Raw genomic sequence first — 19,449 nt, 5'->3', positions numbered from 1 at the left:
TTTGAGCTGTATCCTAGTCCCTGATATAGCATTATTACACTAGGATTTTACTCTTGGTGATATACATCCTATGGATTTGATAAATGTACAATGACATGTACCTGCATGATAGTATTATACAGAATATGTTCACTGTCCTAAAAATGCTCTATGTTTGACCTCTGTTCTTTTCTCTCTCCCATCTTCTTGCAATCAGTAGGTTTTTTTTTTTTTTGTCTCCTGAGCTTTACCTTTTATAGACTGTCATGTAGCCTTTTCAGAATAGCCTTTTCATTTATTGATGTGCACTTAGGGCCCCTCAATGCCTTTCATGGCTTGGTAACTCATTTTACTGTTGGATACCATTCCATTATGTGAACATACCACAGTTGGTTTATTCATCTATTGAGAGACATCATGGTTGCTTTCAAGTTTTGGCATTTATGAATAAAGCAGATAGAAACATTTGTGTGCAGCTTTGTATGTGGACATGTTTTTAACTTGTATGGGTAAATCCTGGGGTTGGGATTGTTGCAACAGATGGGGAAAGTATGTCTAGCCTAGTTTTATGAGGAACTACCAGACCGTTTTTCAAAGTGGCCATATCATTTTGCAATATCCCTGCCCTCCGCACCCACAAGTGAGGGTGCTGGTTAATCCCTACTTATTAGTATCATATTTGGATTTTGACCATTTTAATGACATAATTCTTGGGTGAATGTTTTTTTACATTCTTATTTGCTGTCTGTATATCTTCTTTGGAAAGATATCTGTTCATATCTTTTGTCCATTTTTAAATATGGTTGATTTTCTGTTCAAGTTTTAAAGAATCTTATTGTAAAAATGAACACAAAATAAACTATTTTAACAACTTTTAAAATCTTTTGTAAACTCCAATAGCCTTAAGCTTTTGGTAAATCTCTATTCTACTCTGTAGTTAAGAATTTTCCTGCTCTGATACAGTATTTATGTGTGGCATCTGGCTTGTTTTACTTAGAATTTTTTCAGGCTGGGTTACATTATAGCATCTTCCACTACATTTTGTTTTTATGGAAGAATACTGCATTGCTAAATATATTTACTAATAGTTATCACTAAGATAGAAAGGCTTGATCAGTCACACTGTCCCTGGCTTCTTTTTGCTCAAGGCTAGCGCTCTACCACTTGAGCCACAGCGCCACTTCCGCCTTTTTCTATATGTGTGGTGCTGAGGAATCGAACCCAGGGCTTCATGTATATGAGGTGAGCACTTCACCACTAGGCCATATTCCCAGCCCCAATCAGTCACTCTTGGGATTGACATATCAATTTATCATGTGTGTCTCTCCTGCGAACATTACATTTACTTATTCCTTTCAGAGTAGTTATTTAGTTTACGTCAGCATGCTTTGGGGGAGTAACTTTTATCCAAAGCCTTATTGGTTGTGATTCACATGTGGTAGTATTTACTTATTTTAAGTATATACTTCAGTGGTTTATATTTTCAGAGTTATGCGTCCATCATCCCAATCTAGTTGAAGAACATTTTTATCATCCTAGAAGCTTCCTCATTTCTGTCTGCAAGTACTCTCCATTCTCACTTTGAGCCTCAGACAACTACTAATCAACTTTTTTTTTCAGTCCTTATTGATTTTTCTTTTCTGAAAACTGAAGCAAATGATTCACTGTGCAGCCTATAGGATCTCCTCCTCCTCCTCCTCCTCCTCCTCCTCCTCCTCCTCCTCCTCCTCCTCCTCCTCCTCCTCCTCCTCCTCCTCCTCCTCCCCCCTCCTTCCTCCTTCCTCACAACTCAGAGCCTCATACAATATGGCTGAGTTATGCCTCCAGCTTTTTCCACTGGTTAATTTTAGGACGTGGTCTTACTTCCAACCCTCACACATACATGAGCCTTGCTTTGCCTTCTTTCCAGCTCCCACGGTCACTGAGCTCACAGGTAAGCACTGTATCCAACTTTCCGCAGAGATGGAGTCTGGACTTGTATGCTCAGGCTAGTTTGCCACTGCAGTCCATCCTATCTCAGCCTCCCATGGGGCTTGGGATGGCAGGTGCATACCACTGCGCCCAGCTATGGATTAAGAAGAGGATCTCTCAAGCTTTTCTTTTCTGCCCAGGTAGGCACTGAACTGTGATCCTCTCAAGCTCAGCCTCCTCAAATAGCTGGGATCTCAGGCATGAGCCAATGGTGGCTAGCTTAGCTATTTTAAGTAGCGCTGCTATGAACATTTGCATACACGTCTTTGTGTGGGTGTTTCCACTTCTTACCTAGGAGTAAAATTGCTGAGTTATATGGGAAACTTGGGTTAAATTTTCATTTTAATTGAGGTATAAATGAAACTTCCGTTAACTTTTAAAAGCCTGCCAAACTGCAGGCTTTTAAGCTGCACAGCAGAAACACCATTTTACTTACCCAGGGCAATGTATTAAGAGTCCCATTTCTCCATGGCCTCACCAACACTTGTTATTACCTCTCTTTCGGATAGTAGTCAGGTAGTGGGAGTTAAGTGGTATATCATTGGGGTTTGAATTTGCATTTCCCTCCTGACTAAAGATGTTTGAGCACTTTTTCATGCATTTATTGTTCATTCACAACTTCTTTGCTGAACTGTGTAGTCTAGATATTTATTACTCTTTACCTTGTAATACTTTTGATGAGTAAGTAATCAGCACTCAGTATATTGTCTCCACTTGCCCTCTGTGGGGGACTTGTTTCCTTTTGCTGTAGCTTCAGATGTGCTTGACTGATCAGGTTCAAGACTTCAGGATTTAGGAAAGTGTTTTTTTAGAAGGCTGTGGGGGTTTTATTTAGTTGGTCCAATCATCCTCACTCCAGGCAGATCCCAAAGAGAGAACTTCTTAATCCTGGTCCCAACCCCCTGTAGCTGACAAAATTAGAATAGCCAGGAGAACATGGTGATGGCCCCGGAACTACTGGAGTAAGCGACTCCTAACGGGGATTTTGTTATCCTATCAAGGCCATTGCATTTCTGAAAGTTAGTCAAGGGAAGGTTGCCAGTGTGGAGCTAACAGTCACAGTAGTCTTTGTAGATTGCAGTTAATGATTTACCTTACATCTAATTTGTGTGTGTGTGTGTGTGTGTGTGTGTGTGTGTGTGTATGTGTGTGTATTTGCTAGTCGTGGGGGGCTTGAACTCAGGGCCTGGGCATTGTCCCTGAGCCTCTTGTTGAGCAAGGCTTGTGCTCTACCATTTGAGCCACAGTGCCACTACTGGCTTTTTCTGTGTATGTGGTACTGAGGAATTGAACCCAGGGCTTCATGCATGCTAGGCAAGCACCCTACCGCTAAGCCACATTCCCAGCCTCTTACGTCTAATTTTTAAAAATTTTACACCAGCATCTTTCAGGTGGTACCCATTTTTTTGCCAGTGAAGAAAGCTTTTTTTTTTCCCCGCAACAAATACAGAACCATGTTGTTCTCCAGAGCTCTAGAATATAGTAAGGGCTTCTTGGGTGGAGGTAGCAGGCTCAGAAATCATGTGGGGCCAGGGTGGAGCATCATGGGTATTGGGTGGACCAGCAGTGAGGCTAGTTGTGGCTGGAGGTCAGTGATAGCTGATGACCAGGGAGAGTCCAGGGGCTAGGCCATAAGGATCTTGAGTTCTAGAAAGAACTTTAGGTTTCATTCTAAGTGTAATAGATTAATATGGAAATTGTGATTCAGACCTGATTTGTGCTTTAGAAAGGTCATGAAGGCAGCTGGTGAAGAACAGAAGTAGTGGGTGGCAGAGAGACTAGTTGGAAGGCTGGTATAATAAAGGAATTGAGACATAAAGGCTACATTGGATGTGATGGTCAGAGGCTGGGTTGTTTTAGAGGTAGAGCCTGAGGAGGTAACTAAGAGAGAAAAGAGAGAAGTCAAAAATGTAAAATTCTTTGGCCTGAGTTTTTGTGATGGTACAGTTTTCTGAATAGAGATTTGGGGGAAATTAGGTTTAGGAAGAGAATAAAAGCATAACTTAATCTTAGAGCCAAAAGAAAATGAAAATGGCGCAGATAGTCTATGAGTATATTCTCATAAAAGAATCAAAAATATAAAAGAGTATATAAAGTCCTCCCCTCACCCTCTCGCTGCTGGGGATGGAACCTAGGGCCTTGCATATGATAGGCAAGTGGTCTACCACTGACATGTTCTCCCAGCTTCAACACTCTCTTTTTTTCTTATCCTTTCTCTGTGACATTTTCATAAATGGGATTACATAAGAACTGTTTCACTTCCCCAATTAATCTTATGTCTTAAGAGTTCTTTTGAGTCCTCCAAAGCTGCATTTGGCCTAATTGCATACTATAAGTTGTGTATTATGTTCTTTCTGATCATTTCCCAGGGCTCTGATACATGACTGTACCATAGTTTCTTTACTCAGGCTCATAGCAGAGGATATTGGGATTGTCTTAGGTTCTCCCTCCCTCCCTCCCTTTCTTCTTTCTTTCTTTTGCTTGTTTGTTTTTACCTGAAGATTCTTCTCTATTGTAAAGATGATATACAGAGGGGTACAGTTACATAGGTAGGGTCATGAATACCCAGTGTTATCCTCTCCCTCATTTTCATCTGTTTTTCCCTGCCCCCGACTCCCCTTCCCCTCAAGTTGTAAAGTTCATTTCCAACATAGTGTTTGGTGAGTATCACTGTTGCATTGGTTTACCCTTTGTCTTGTCGTTTCTGATTCCTCTTCCCTTGCCAAAATCAGAGAAATTAAATACAAGACAAAGGGTACAGAAATAAAAAACAGTAACAACAGGAAATAAACCAAAGGGAAAAGAAAGAAAAAAAGAAATAATAGAAGTAATCTGCAAACAATACACAAAAAAGTAAGAACAAATAAACACCAAAACATTGTTTCCATTTCTTGGAGTTCATTTAGATAAGCATCATTTTGTATAGTCATATGTGCTTGGCTGTTGAGCTATTGTGATCCTCGATCCTCTGTTGAGAATATCCTAGACAAATTCTAGTTATTACAAATGAGGGAAAATCTTCAGCCTGTGTTTCTGTGGGTCCGGCTTGATTAGCTTAATATAATCCTTCCCAAGTCTTTCCATTTCCTTATGAATGGTGCAGTGTCATTCTTTCTGATGGAAGCATGGAATTCCATAGTGTATATAATACCACATTTTCTTGATCCAGTCATCTACTGAGGGGCATCTGGGTGGACTCCATATCTTAGCTATGGTAAGTAATGCTGCTATGAACATGGTTGTGCTGGTAGCTTTAGTAAGGCCTTATTTGTGGTCTTTTGGGTAAATGCCCAGGAGTGGGATTTCTGGGGCATATAAGGGGAACTCTGTGTTTACTCTTGATTAGAGGAGTACTTCGGTGATCTTGTACACTGGCCTTTGAGGATGGGTCCCAGCATTTCCATGCCGTGGAGTCCCAAGTGCTTTCACAAGCTCTTTGGAATCATTGTTTAGATCCTTTACATCCCTATAGCTAGTTGATTCTGGGGCTCCTTTGAGTGTGTTAGATTGTTACTGAAATTTAATCTTCTGTTTAAATTGGAAGCATACTGAACGTGACTCCTTTTTAGACATTCATACTGAAACTGAATGAACCATGAGGTAGTAAAAGTGCATGAGTATGTATTTGTGTGCATGAGAGATTGAGAGATATTGAGAGAGGGATACGTTCTTATTAGCCCTCGGGATGTCTAATATACTTTCTGAGCTTAATGATTTTTACAGGTAAATGGGAGATGAGCAGAGCTTTGCCCATGTTTATATTTATTCCAAACTCAAATCTCACAGACCCAGCAGGAAATTCTGTTTGGTAGGGTGAGAACAGCAGCATTTGTGGCTAGAGAAAATTTTTACAAATTAGAATCTCTAGGGTTTACCCATTTTTATAGAACCCAGAATGTAGAAAGAGAGGAAATAGTAAGGAGAACAGCTTGGCAGTGTGGGCCATAAGCTGTCATGGCATGTTTACGTCTGGCTCATTTCACCTTGGTTGGAAAGCACAGAGTAAGGCAAAGGGTGAGCTTGGAGACTGGGTACTTTGCAGCTATATTTAGAAAGAGGAGATTCCTGGGGTTGGGGATGTGTGTGTGCGTGTGTGTGTGTGTGTGTGTCTATGTTTTCTTTGCCAGATGGACAAAGGTTTGAGGTTTGAGAACTGAGGACTGAAATCATCAACTAGCTGGCTTTTCTGGGCCAAGCCAGTAGCTACATTTCCATTCCCGAAGCTACCACACAGGAAAAGCCAAAATAAACCCTTTTGGTGATGGTTTGTAAAGACATCACAGGTGGTTTTCAAAGCTCATTTGATCTTGCTGTCAGATCCACTTTTAGGTTCACTCCCGGCTAATTGGAACCCTTTGAAAATATGAACTGGCTCCTCCTGTGAGACTTTAGATAGATTTCCAGGCACTCTCAATGAACTTGGCCGGTTTCTGTGCCAAGGACACTGTCAGGCAGATAGGACTGGTTGCAGTCAACCAGTTTTTGACTGCATATCTCATCACACCGTGAGTCAGATGTGGACAATGACCATCAGAGGAGCAAATAAAATTCAAAAGGTGTATTTAATTCAATTTATGTTTCCTAAGTAGGTAGTACCTATAAGTGGTACACAGTTCAAAACTGGCAGAAATGGATGTGAGTACACCTCCCACTCCTCTTGTCACTCGATTATCAGTTCTGTTTTTACCAATGTATTGGCTACTCTTCTGGTATAATTTATGGCTGTGTCAGTGCATATATGTATATATAGTTACATTACTATAGCCATCCATCCATTCATATGTGTTGATTAGGAAGGATGCCATATGTACTGTTTTGCACATTGTTGTGTTTTACGTTGGCACATACAGAGCTAACTTCCGTATTAACATCTGCTGTTAGTGCATTGTATTTCATTCTCTGGATATAACATACTTTAACCATTCCCCTAATGGAGGATTTTTGGATCTTTCTAATCTTTCACTGTTATAAGCGTTACTGCTGGAAACATTCTGGCACTCTGGCATGGGACACATCAGTGAATAGATTTGTAGGGCAAATTACTGGAAGTAGGACTTATGAGCCAGAAGGTCTAATGTGTACATTTTTCTTGTTTCTTGGAGAAGGTTGAACTTATTGCCTTGTACTTATTAGACAGGTGCTCTACCACTTGAGCCATGCCCGGGCCCTTGTTTTGCGTTAGTTACTTTTCAAGTACTCTTGATTTTTGCGAAGGACAGGTAGGACTGTGCATGACAGATATGTGAGACCCCTCTGAAATAAAGTCTCTCTAACTTTTTGTCCAGACTGGCCAGCACTTGATCACTTGATCTCTGCTTCTTGATTTCTTGAGCTTGCAGATGTGAGTCACCATACCCTGTCCTGTATTTTTCATATTGATGAACATTTCTCCTTTAAAAAATGAACACTTGGTATTCTTTATTTTTATTAGGATAAATTATACAAAAGGTTTTCTTGTGATATTTGCACATATGCAAATCCTATATGTTAAAATAATTTACCCACTCTATATTATTTTTTCTTAGCTTTCTCTTTCCTCCTCCCTCCTTTCAAAGAGTTTTAAGTGGCTTTCACAGTTTTTATATCTGTGTGTTTATCATCAGTCTATATGTGTCTACTATGTACTTTTATGATATTCATACTCACCACTCTCTTCCTCCCTATTTTGACAAGTACTTTATAGGTATGTTTCTAGAAATTTTATGTGTGGATTGGATTTTATGAACCGTGACTTTACAGTAGGAAGGAAACTCAGTTGTTTAGAGATTTGGTTACGGAGCGGTCTCTGTAATGAAATAACATTTAGAATATTCTCCATTGCTTTCTCTCCTGTTTATATTGTTACTTTGGGAACTAAAAGCCCCAGCAAAGTCATTTCTTGGAGTGTGATATAGCCGTGTCCAGGCATCACCCACATGGAAGGGCTACGTTGTGTTTCTAGTGATGGTTTTGTTAAGTTTTACCTGCTCTCAAGGGTGTCGGCAGTGTAAAAGGAGGACAGTCTTCTGCCTGTGGTGATGGGAGCTCATGACAGGAGCCAGTAGGCGTGCTGTATGTGGTAGGAGCTTGCTTGTGGGCACTGGGATTCCTGGGAACCGGTGAGCGGCAGAGTGTTTGGTGGTCTGTCACTCTGTGGCTGCCTTTCCTTCAGAGCTGAGCACAAGCCCTGAGGCAGGGCAGGCTCCTGCCCTTTGTTCTGTGGCAGCTCTTCTTGGGGCAGTCAGCGACTTTGGTGGGATTTCCCGGGTTGGAGCAGGCACAAACCCTCTCCTGAGTGTGTTCAGCATCTTAGGAGGAGGCAGGTGAGTTTCACCTACAACATCAAGGTGGGGGTTTGGGGAACTGAAGCAGAGACCTTTGGGAGGCGATAGTCCTTATAATCAGCCATTTGTACGTCACTTCATTATTTCTGCTTCACCTTCACAATTGTTTACTAGCTTTGAGAAAGTGTACTTATTTTAAAAAGATGTATTTATAGAACTAGAGGCAAGGCTCAGATGGCAAGGGCCAGCCATGAATAGAAGCAATTGAAGCGGGGCGCGGATGGCTGACACCTGTAATCCTAGCTACTCAGGAGGCTGGGATCTGAGGATCGCAGTTCAGAGCCACCTGGGCAGGAAAGTCTGTGAGACTCTTATCTCCAATGAACCAGAAAAGCTGGAAGTGCCACTGTGGCTCCGGTAAAGCACTAGCCTGGAGCTGAAGCCCAGCCAGGCCTAGAGCTCAAGACCCACAACCGACCCAAACAAACAAACAACAACAAAAAAAAGAGTTGGGTGAGGGTGAGAGGTGCTAATTTCAACTCCCAGTATCGGAACAAACAAACAAAACCATCAGGTCAACCAGCCAACCAAAGCATAACCCTCAAACAATAAAGATACACTTATTTCCAAAGAGTAGTTTATAACGTTGAGAACTACAAATTCTGTATGCTTAGCTAGTTTTTGTCCTCTAGAATATATTCAAATAATCATTACATTCTAATCGTTAAATTGCAAAGCGCTTGTCATTACAGTACTTACTTTAGTTCAATCCTTTAGTTCACCAGTAACATGAGAGCCACTCTGTGTAACTCTGTCTTAAGGCAGACTGTAGAGATAGACATCCGTCTGCCCATGGTTCCTAGGTGAGGTGAGGTGAGGTGGGGTGGGGGGAGGAAGGCACTTGTGTAGCAACTACAGAATAGGTATATTGGGGATGTGGTGACTCTGTGCCAGGGCTATGGAGAGAGTGGGAGGGAGTGCAGTTTCCTGAGAATCTGCTGTACACGGTGGGATCGCTCTTTTCATATGGGGAGTAGAACGCAGTGAGTGATCCATGGCATTTTGCCAGAGGGGTTGTGCTGGTGTGAATGAAGGTAACCCTCAGCAGCATTTGCTACTAAGGACGTAGGAGAGGGAGGAGTTAGGTGTGTCCTCGAGCTTCTCCCGTAGGTCTTTGCGGGCTGGCTGAACTGCAGGCCATAGAAGATTGGAGAGATGTGATGGGAATTCAGAGCTGACACTTGCACCTGCCGAATTGTTCCTGTGGGGGCAAGGGTATGCAGGTGGAGTCACACCTGCAAGGTGGTGGAAAGTACAGGTCTGATGCTCTGGAGAGATAGGGGGCTATGAGTGTGAGTCTGAGTCTTCCCGGATGGTATTTGAGTGAGTGCATCTGTAAGGCGGAGACCTGGGCAGTGGTTCTCAGCCTTAGCTGTCCATCGGAAGCATCTGAGGAGCCTAGTATGTACTCGCAGAGACGTATGCAGTCGTGAAAACTCCCCAGGAGACTCTAAAGGGCAGGAGAGACAGCAAACCATGCACCTTCAAAGAAGAGAGTGGAGCCAGAAACCACAGGGACTACTGACAGATGGCAAGTGGGCGGAAGCATGGGAGAGAATCTGAGCTGCTGAGGAGGGGTTTTTGCCCTAGCCAGTTTGGGCTAAATGTCCCCAGAGGCCTTTGAATCTGACTTTTGGAGGAGTTTGAAGAAAGCAGCGTAAGTGAAGGAAGGGATGGCTATTGAATATCTACCCCATAATACTGCTGTGAAGAATGGATGAGAGTTGTAAGTGTGCTAAGTAGTGCAAGCACGTACATGGTGTGTATCTTCTGATTGGAAGCCGCCACTATTTTTATTACCAGATTGCCCTTGCTAAGGTGAGGCTGTATGGGTTCAGCTAGACATGACTTTATCTGCTTGAGTTGCAACCCATGATATTGTTCCCAGATAAGTAAGTTGAATACTCTTTTCCTGAAGAAATTCTTAAAAGTGTGTGTATCTAAGATTTTCTTTAATGACAGATTAGTTGGTGCCTTCTAGGAGATTCTGATACATAAACTCTGGGCCAAGTTTAGCAGTCTGCATTTTCTATAGCACACCCCTTTCTCCCTCAGTAGTTTGCTTGGACTGTGTGTGTGTGTGTGTGTGTGTGTGTGTTCCTTAGACTACACATGAAGTTTGAATAGGCCAGAAGAAATTCTTTATGAACCTGGTTCTCAAATCCTTTGCTTCACTAATATCTTAGTACACTCAGGCTGTCTGCCTCACATTGCGATGTCTCAGCCACTGATGGTGTGTGCATTACTGCAGGTCAAGGAATGATGAGAGGATTTCAGAAGTGGAAAAGTTCCAGAGACTTAAGAACATCTCAACCACTGTGATCTTATGCCTGGGATCCACTTGTCCCAGGAGCTCAGGCTGTGAACCAGCCCAGTACCCTCTCTAGTTGTGGTAGGGGCGGAGAGTTTCTAAAAGGAAACTTTAGGCCCCTTGGCAATCACAGGACAGGAAGTTTTCCCACAGTGAGTCCTGGAGGTTTTTGTCAGGGTTAAAGCCATTTGGGGTCAAAGCCTGTAATTATGTAGCACATTTTTTTTTCTTTAGAAACATTTTGGAAGCATAATGAGCTGGCTGAGCCTAGAGGTTGTGTGTGTGTGTGTGAAGGGGCAATTCTGAGATTCTGGTTGATAGCTCTGGAGTGTGAGGTGCTCCCAACCCAGTTGGGCCGCTCATTTGTGGCTGGCTCCTTCCTCCTCAGATGCTTATGTTTGCTCTAATCTCCTGGTTCTCAGTCTTCTGGGTAACTGAGAAGTTCATGGCTGCTGTTGGTGAGACCCCAGGATGTTACCCCAGGAGACCAGTGTTGCTTTTGTGCTGTCCTTTGCTTAGGAGATGCTGCGGGCTACTCTTTCAAAGACAGGCTTCTTGCCGTGGTATGTGAACAGTCATAGAGCTTTCTGATATATAAACTCTACCCTGGGTGGCTTATCCAGCAGCTCATTGGCCACATGTCTCCTGCTGTGGACAGCATGGCTCTGTGGGAGCCGGAGGCTAGGCAGGCACTGGGGACAAGCCTCCAGCATCTTCAGGCGTCAGCTTCCGGCTGCTCCTGCTTCATGCATCCTCCGCTGTGTGCAGCCACATCTGTCCACCTTTGACAAAGCTGCCCTGAAGACACTGTGCAAGGTCAGCAAGCTTCCACCTAGCCGGCCAGCCCCATTCACAGCAGCAAGTGGGCTCTCCCTGGAAAGACATTCTGTTGCCTTGTTACATACCCAGCATGCTTCTAATAACTTCCTCAGCTGGGGAGCTCTGCTTCATGGCATAGGAAATTGGAGTGGGGCCCGCGGCTTTTGCTTGGTTGCCTTTTGAGAGATGACTTTGGCTTGTTTCTCAAAACTCCCCCACCTCTTTTTGGCCAGCTTCACTTCAGACCATCCCAGTACCACGGTGCTTGGGGTTTTATGCTTGAAGCGGCACTGGATTCATGCATGAAGAAGATCATGAGCCAGTGACAATTTAAAGTTTACCCAGTTTGGGCTGGAAGCGTGGCTCAAGAGGTAGAGCATCTGCCTAGCAAGTGTGAAGCCCTGAGGTCTGGACCGTCAGTCAAAAAAAATAGTTTACTTCTTTTTACAAGTCTGGGTTCTGAATGTTGGGATCTGTTCTACACACTCCAAGCCGAGTTTCTGTAAGAAGGCAAATTGGAGGGCTGGAAGTATAGCTCAAGTGGTTCAGTACCTGCCTAGAAATCATAAGGTCTTGAGTTCAAACCCCAGTACCATCAATTAAAGAAAAAAAAACCCAAACAATAAAACAAAAGCAAATTGAAGTGTTTCTCAATGACTGTTTTCCACGAGAAATGAAATGTGAGGGTGTCATCTCAGACAGATTAGTGCGCTCCCCAAAGGGGAAATGTAGAGGAGGGGGACAGATAGTGATTGGCAGAGGCCTTGGAGGTCCTCTTGGATTAAAAAAATATGGTTTTATTGAGATACAATTTACTTATCACCCACTAAAAGCATGCGATTCAATGATCTTAAGATATAGTGACAGAAGTTTGCACCCAACTCTGCAAGTAATTTTACCACAGCCCTAGGCAATCCCTTTAGGACTTTTGACCCATGGCATTAGGAGTAGTGCTGCCAGTCTGCCTTGTCCTACGCTTTTCGTCCAGACATCAAAACACTTTCCAGCTCCACGCTGTGATTGCACTGCCAGGTGGCTGGGTTCTTGCTCTTCCGCTTGTAATGCCGCAGGCCTCTCTCAAACTCACTGCCGAGGATACCTGCAGCGGGCTGCTTAGCTCCTCTTTGGTCCTGTCATCTCTGCCCAGGTGCTGAGCTTGTGCTGGAGCTGGCTGCGTGGGAAGAGCCAGGATTCATGAATGCATCGTTTTGTGGAGCACTGGAGAGAACTATTCTGTGTGTGTGGTGCTGAGACTTGAATCTCTGGCCTCGTGCTTGGGAGGCAAGTGAGCTATACTCTTAAATATGAGGAACTTTGGTCTTTACTAAGGAAAAAATTTCCCCTATTGCAGTGATCCTTCACCTTCCATGGGAGTTATGTTTCAGGGACCCCTGCAGTAGCAGTGTTAGACAGTCGTCCCTTGCTACATTGTGGTTCCTTTGCTATAACTCGGTTCACTTATTGCTACTTTGCTTATTTGCATATCCTTTTCCCTGATTTGCATCTCCTTTTTTCTCTTCCCCCCCCCACACTTTCACCAACTCCCTTCTGCATCCTCAGCTTAAAAGTGCCAAAGAGGCTTCTTGACTATGAGGAACACGAAGCATCTTGTGCATTTGAGGGACCTGAAGCAAGTTTTGGAGGTAGTAATAACTAGCTAAAATGACTCCTGGATTTGAAGTGGTGTGGGGCACAAGTGACCATATCTTAGTAAACACTGTCTGGGACCCTTTTCCCGTTAAAGTTCCTGTGTTATATTCCAGAGCTGCAAGGACCTCTCAGAAGCAGGGTGGGTACAGACTGTCCCGCTCCCTGTGAAGCTGCTCTGATGGGATCATTTAGATGCTTATTTGCTTCCCTAGTGGGACCTAGCATCAAGTTTCTCTTAAAAAAAAAAAATCATCGGACAGGGACATCGCTGTTAAAAATCATCATCAACAAAGTAGGTCAATAATTTATATTTCAAGAAGGAAATTTGGGGACATGGAATGAGAACGTCTTATTTGGGTTACCTGAACAGCTTCAGATAATAATTGCGTATTTATAATGTCACTTAGGGACCGGGTGACCTATTTGGGATAGGTCATCGCACCGTCAAGAATTTCCAGCACACATGGCTGTGAGTACTGTTACGCCTCCCTTTCTATGGCTGCCAGCCCCACAGTTACAAAGCATCACCAGTAAGGGAGCAGCCTGGTCCTTCTGCCATATGCCTTCCTCTCATTCTTGTGTTCTCCCATCTTTCTCTTCACATAGGTCATTAAAAAAAATCCCAAACCTGCATTTTTTTTCTGATTATACATGCTCATTAGAGAAAATTTAGAAGTTACAGATGAGTATAAAAAATGTATGAATTACACCAATAGCACTGATTAGAGATAGTCATTTTGGTTTTATAAACCTTCCTACTCAGTAGCCCGTGATCATTTTTCCATGTCAGATGATTTTTAATGGCTACATGATATTTCAGGGATGCCATGTTAAGATTTTTGGGCTAAAGGACAGTTTGGATAGTTCCTTCCTAGCTTTCTCTTTTCATCTACAATGAATATCTTAATCAACATTCCATCTGTGTCTCCTTAAGATAAATGTACATAGGTCACTCTTACATTTATGTTTCTTTTCATGTTCTTAAGATCCAATTCCTTCTCTCTGTTCGTCCCTTCTATCCTCCATTCTCTCTCCTTTTTTGGTGTTGATTGAGCAGGACCTTGGGGACAAAGAGCTCTTTAGAGTGCCACAGAACAAAGAGTCCCACATGTTGAAAGCATGAGGTAAAATTTATGGTTCATAATACTAGTAACAAAATACTTGCCATCATTTAAATGTCTACTGTGTATCAAATTTGACATGCTTATTTTTTTAAATTTTTGCTGGTATTGGTGTTTAACTTAGCTACTCATACATGCTAAGCAGATGCTTTGCTACTTGAGCCGTACCTCCAGACCCTTTGGCTTCAGTTATTTGGGGGTCAGGGCTTCATGCTTTTCCCTAGGCTCTCCAGGTCTGTGATCCTCCTATTTATGTCCCCCATGTAGCTGGGACCACAGTGTATGCTATCATCCCATGCTGTTGGTTGTCATAGTAATGTTCCCCCCCCCCCCCCCAGAATGGCCTTGATATGCGACCCTCCTTGTCTCTGCCTTCCAACTGCACCTAACATTTCCTTTTCCTCTCAAGTGCTAGGGAAAAACCCAGGGCCCAGCATTTGCCAGGTGGTATTATACCACTGAGTTATAGGCAGGTGTTATACCACTGAGCTGTATACCTAGCCCAAATTTTATTTAACCAAATCTTTATGATGATCTTATGTGATACGTCCTATTATAACCTCATTAAGGCTAACAAACTGCAAACAAACATTCAGTATAACTTTAAAGTGTCCCAATCAGGATCTGAACCATGCATGGCCTAATGTCAGTCTTTTTGCTCTTCTAGTGTTATACTGCTGATTATGTAAACTTAGCCCAGACCCTTAAATTTTGTTTCCCCCCCTGAATGAAACAGGGACATTAGTTCTTACTTGAGTGCCATATGTTTGCAGTAGGTGGTATGTCCAAGGTGTCTGGCACAAAATTATAGCAGCAATGCTACTTTACTTTTAACTTTTGTCAGATATGTTAAAATTTTTTTTTTGTTCTACTGGGATTTGAATTTAGGGCCTTGCAAATCCTAAGCAGGTACTCTATCACTTGAACCATATTTCTCATTGCTTTTGTTTTGGTTTCTTTTTCAAATAGGGTCTCACATTTTTCCCCTCTGAGGTTGGTCTTGGATGACAGTTGTAGCTCTGCTTCTCTCTAGTTGGGATTAAAGGTGTAAACTACCATGCCCAGTTTGTTTTTGGAGGTAGGGTCTTACTAACTTCTGCCCAGATTGGCCTTAAGTGGCCATTTCTGCTTCCCATGTGACTGAATTATAGGCCTGTTCCAACATACCCAATTAAAACATTGTCTTTGTGCCATTTCTACATCTGATTCTTTGACTGCCTCATTGTAGATGAATACTATATGAAGAATTGCCTCTAGGAATTAAATTGGACCTTGTACTCTGGTCAGTATTATATTGAATTTAATCTACATACCCCCCCCCCCCCGCCCCGAACTGGAGATTGAACTCAGGGGTTAGGCATGCTAGGGAAGCATTCTACAACTTGAGCCATACTTTCAGTTCCTTTTATTTAGTGTTTTGAGACAAGATTCTTAACTTTTCCTGGGCTGGTCTTGTACTTGTGATTCTTCTGCTTTTGAGTCTTGAGCAGCTGGGGTTATAGGGATGTACTGCTTCTCCTGGTCAGATGTCTTGGTTTCAGACATATCTAGTCCTAAGATTCTTCAACCTCAAGATGGTTTGGCATGCTGATTTCTCACAAATCATTCCGAACACCACAGTTGAGTGCTTTCTGTTTCACCCCCACATCTCATGGTGACCCAGAGATTGTGATCATCAGCTTCTTAGGTGGATGGTTATTGTTACTAGCAGTACCTCTCACTTCAGCATAGGTGTCCTCTATGCTACTTAATGAAAGAATAGCATGCATGTAATTGGTGGAGATAGTGGTGGGATTGTTCCCATTCACACATCCAGGTGTCTCATCTTCCCCATCTCAATTCACACTCTTAGCTCTTAGCAGACTCATTCACCAGGACATTATCTGAAGAAAACCGCATGAAGGGAACTTCTCTGTCCTTGTATCTTCAAATTTTCAAAGTCATTTTAGTTGTAACAGCCCACCTGGGGAGCCACTTGCCCTGGAAAAGAATGCAGTCTTAGGAAGTGATAGAATATTTTGTTTCTTTTAAGTAGAAGTTAAGGTCTTCCTGAGCCCAGTGAGTAAATGTTATATTACATATTAGGCATTGTTATTATATATATAATATTGTATATTATATATAATATAATATATTATATAATATGTTATATATTAGGCATTGTGGTAGATTTGAGGAATAGTTCTGATTAAGGCAATGTGCTAGTCTTATAGAGCTTGTATTTTGGTGGGCAGATGAAGTAAGGCAGTACACAAGCATAGGGAATACTTTGAGATAGTGCTCTACCATCACGGCAGTACGACTGGATGGAGGGAGAATGGCAGGTGGTAGAGGGGAGGCAATTTTGTATTCTAGAAATGCATCTATGAGGAGCAGCATGAATGACCTTGTGTTCGTGGTCACCCGCATCCAGTGCCTGTGGTTGTTGAATATTAAGCCTAAAAGACCCCTCTGGATCATTGTTTTTTCCTTTGTATCTTTCCTATATTCTCAGGCAGAGCCATTCTCATTCACATATCAACCACTGTAAACCTTAGTGGTCCTGTTATAATCAACTCTATTTTCTATATAGTGATCAGATGGATACTTTATAAACCTGTCAACCTCATCAGATTTCCCACTGGCTTCCTTTGTCATTGGATGGTTTTAACTCCTTCCTAGCTTCTGTACTGGCAGAAGATCAGGCTCCTGCCTGCCTTGCCAACTGCCTCTCTGGTGACACATGGAATCCTAGCTAATTAGGGGGCTGAAAATGTGAAGATCACAGTTCCAGGCCAGCCTAGACAGAAAAGCTCCGGAGACGACAACTCAAGGGATAGCTGGACACAGTGGTGAATACTTGTTATCTCAACCTCCACGGGAAGACTGAAATCAGAGGATGGCAGTTCCACATCTGCCCTGGCAAAAGTCGGTAAGATTCCATCTTAATGAAGGGAAGCTAGGTGTGGTGGTATGTGCCTGTGATCCCAGCAAATTACAGGAAGTCCATAGCAGGTGGATTGAAGTTCAGGAGGCTGAACTTCCAGGTGGAGAGAGAGACCCTATCCTAAAAATAACCAGTGTAAAGGGCTGGGGGCATGGCTCAGCAGTATCTCACCAGCCTAGTAAGCATGAGCCCTGAAAACAAAAAACAAAAACCAGACAGGTATGGAGCCATGAATATTAGGTTATATACTGTCCTCCCCAATTCTTCTGTTTAAATGTGTTAAGTTTTGACCAACCATTTTGGTGATAGTAATTCAAATGGCAAGCCCCATACTTATTTATACAAACTCATCTTCCATTGTTCATTAAAAAGATTAAAACATGTTTCTTCAAGTTGTGTTCTTATTTCAAGTTTTCTGTGTAGCCTTTGCTGCTGTGTCTGATGGATCCTCACTTGTTGCTCTTCAGAAGTTTCTGCACCTAAGTTTTGGAAATGATACAATTTAATATCAGTTCAATTTGAATTTCCTGTGCCAAAATGGGTTGTAACAGGAATTTCGCAGTCAGAACAGTGTTTCACAAACAGCCTCTTAATCTTCAGGGCTCAAGTCTTGCTAATAGAATGTAGGATTAAGATTGGTGTTCGTCTCTGTCGACTGGGCTGAAAGCCTTGGGTATTTGTCTAATACCACTGTTTTCCCCCCACCCCCCAATATTGAGTTTTGAACTTAGGACACTGCACTTCCTAGGTAGTCAGTCTACCATGGCCAGCTCACATTCTGCTGTGTGAGCTACATATCCATCCTTTTTTGCTTCAGTTATTTTTCTTTTTGCCCAGCCTGGTCTTAGACTATGACCTAGTTCTCCTACTTATATATCTAGCATAGGGAGGACTGTGCACTGTTATACCCAGTTTCTTCTCTGAGACAGGGTCTTGCTAACCTTTTTCTTGAACTGATCTTTCTGTCTCTACTTCTCAAAGTTGGGATTACAGATAGGAGCCACCACACCCAATCTTAGGCACTTAAATGTGGGCAGGGAGGAAGACAGGACAACTTTCATCTCCTTCTGTCTTTGCACACACAGATGATATCCAAGCACTAGAGGGTTAGTGACTCACATTTCTTTCCTCCTCCTTCCCTAGGGTACTGACCATGTAAGGATTTAGTACTACTGTTACTGGAAAAGTGTGTTGCCACACATCTGAATCCCCATTGACTTCTCATCCGTTGGAAATTAGCTCATGACCTAGACACAACACTTTGTGCTTCCAGGACTGGAATCCTTGCAGGTAGCCGTGGAATGACTGGTGTGGAAGAATCAAGCAAATCCCGTTATTGTAACACAAGCTAGCCTGTTTTGCTTATGTGCCTTTCCCTCTGCTGATTTCTAGCATCTTGGTAAATAATAAAAGGGGCTCTTTTCCCTGTTCCCCTAGCAAGCTGCTTTTGAAAGCAGCTTTGGGGAACATCATAGCTGATGCTCATGAAATTTGGTCACTCTGGGAGAGACAGAAACCCATGGAGAAGCCTGAAGACATCGTATGCTCTGTCCAGTGCATAGTGCCAGCTTTGTAGAACAGAATGGACCTATTCTTGCTGTCGAGCATCCAGACCATTAACAGGACATACTGTCTGACCTGACCGTCTGATATTCATTCGTCTGCTTGTCTATTGCAGTGATCAGGTTGAGACTGGTTGCTATGCAACCTAGACATGATAGAAGCAGGAAAAATTGCCCAGAGACTGTTTAGAATTCTTTGCTTTTTGCCTTTGATTTTCTTTCCATTAGAGGCTTGAGGGATAACAGTTATAGGTGGGGGAGACAAAGTATACTGCTTTGAAAGAATTTTCTCATTGGCTCCAGATCGAGTCAGATAACTTGATGTTAGATTTAGAAGGCCCTGGCATCTCTCTAAGAGCTCCATGTTCTTGAATTTTTTCACTTTTTCCTTTTGGTTGTGAAGCTTGAATTCAAGGCCTGGTGCTGTCCCTGAGCTCTTTTGCTCAAGGCTAGTTTTTTACTACTTTGAGCCACAGTGCCATTTTGGATTTTCTGGTGGTTAATTGAGATACGAGTCTCACATTCTTTCCTGCTTGGGCTGGCTTTGAAACGATCCTCAGATCTCAGCCTCCTGAGTGGCTAGGATTACAGGTGTCAGCCATCAGTTCCAGGCTTCTTGAATTTGATAGAGAGAAGAAAAGTTAATTTCTTTTGGGCTTAGCAGGATGTTAAATATTGGTGTTCTTATTATCCCCATCTTGCCTATCAGTATTTTTTTTTTTAATCCACCGATTTCAGGCTTTTTGTACTGGAGTTTGAACCCAGGGTTTTGCACTTGCTAGTCAGG

At 42.7% G+C, this 19,449-nt stretch overlaps 1 protein-coding gene and 1 long non-coding RNA gene across 2 annotated transcripts in view; both read left to right on the top strand.

Moving 5' to 3' along the window:
• Positions 1 to 19,449, top strand: part of Arhgap26 (Rho GTPase activating protein 26) — a 395,353-nt gene that overhangs the window by 7,945 nt on the left and 367,959 nt on the right. The gene's annotated exons all lie outside the window — the stretch shown is intronic.
• LOC125340052 lies at positions 1,402 to 17,197 on the top strand. The gene is made up of 3 exons (XR_007208674.1): positions 1,402 to 1,414; positions 7,165 to 7,169; positions 16,588 to 17,197. It is a non-coding gene; the product is annotated as an uncharacterized LOC125340052 (long non-coding RNA).

The sequence above is a fragment of the Perognathus longimembris genome, chromosome 22 (genome assembly GCF_023159225.1).
Source record: "Perognathus longimembris pacificus isolate PPM17 chromosome 22, ASM2315922v1, whole genome shotgun sequence".
NCBI classification, from domain to species: domain Eukaryota; kingdom Metazoa; phylum Chordata; class Mammalia; order Rodentia; family Heteromyidae; genus Perognathus; species Perognathus longimembris.
This window is presented reverse-complemented; position numbering and strand designations above follow the sequence as displayed.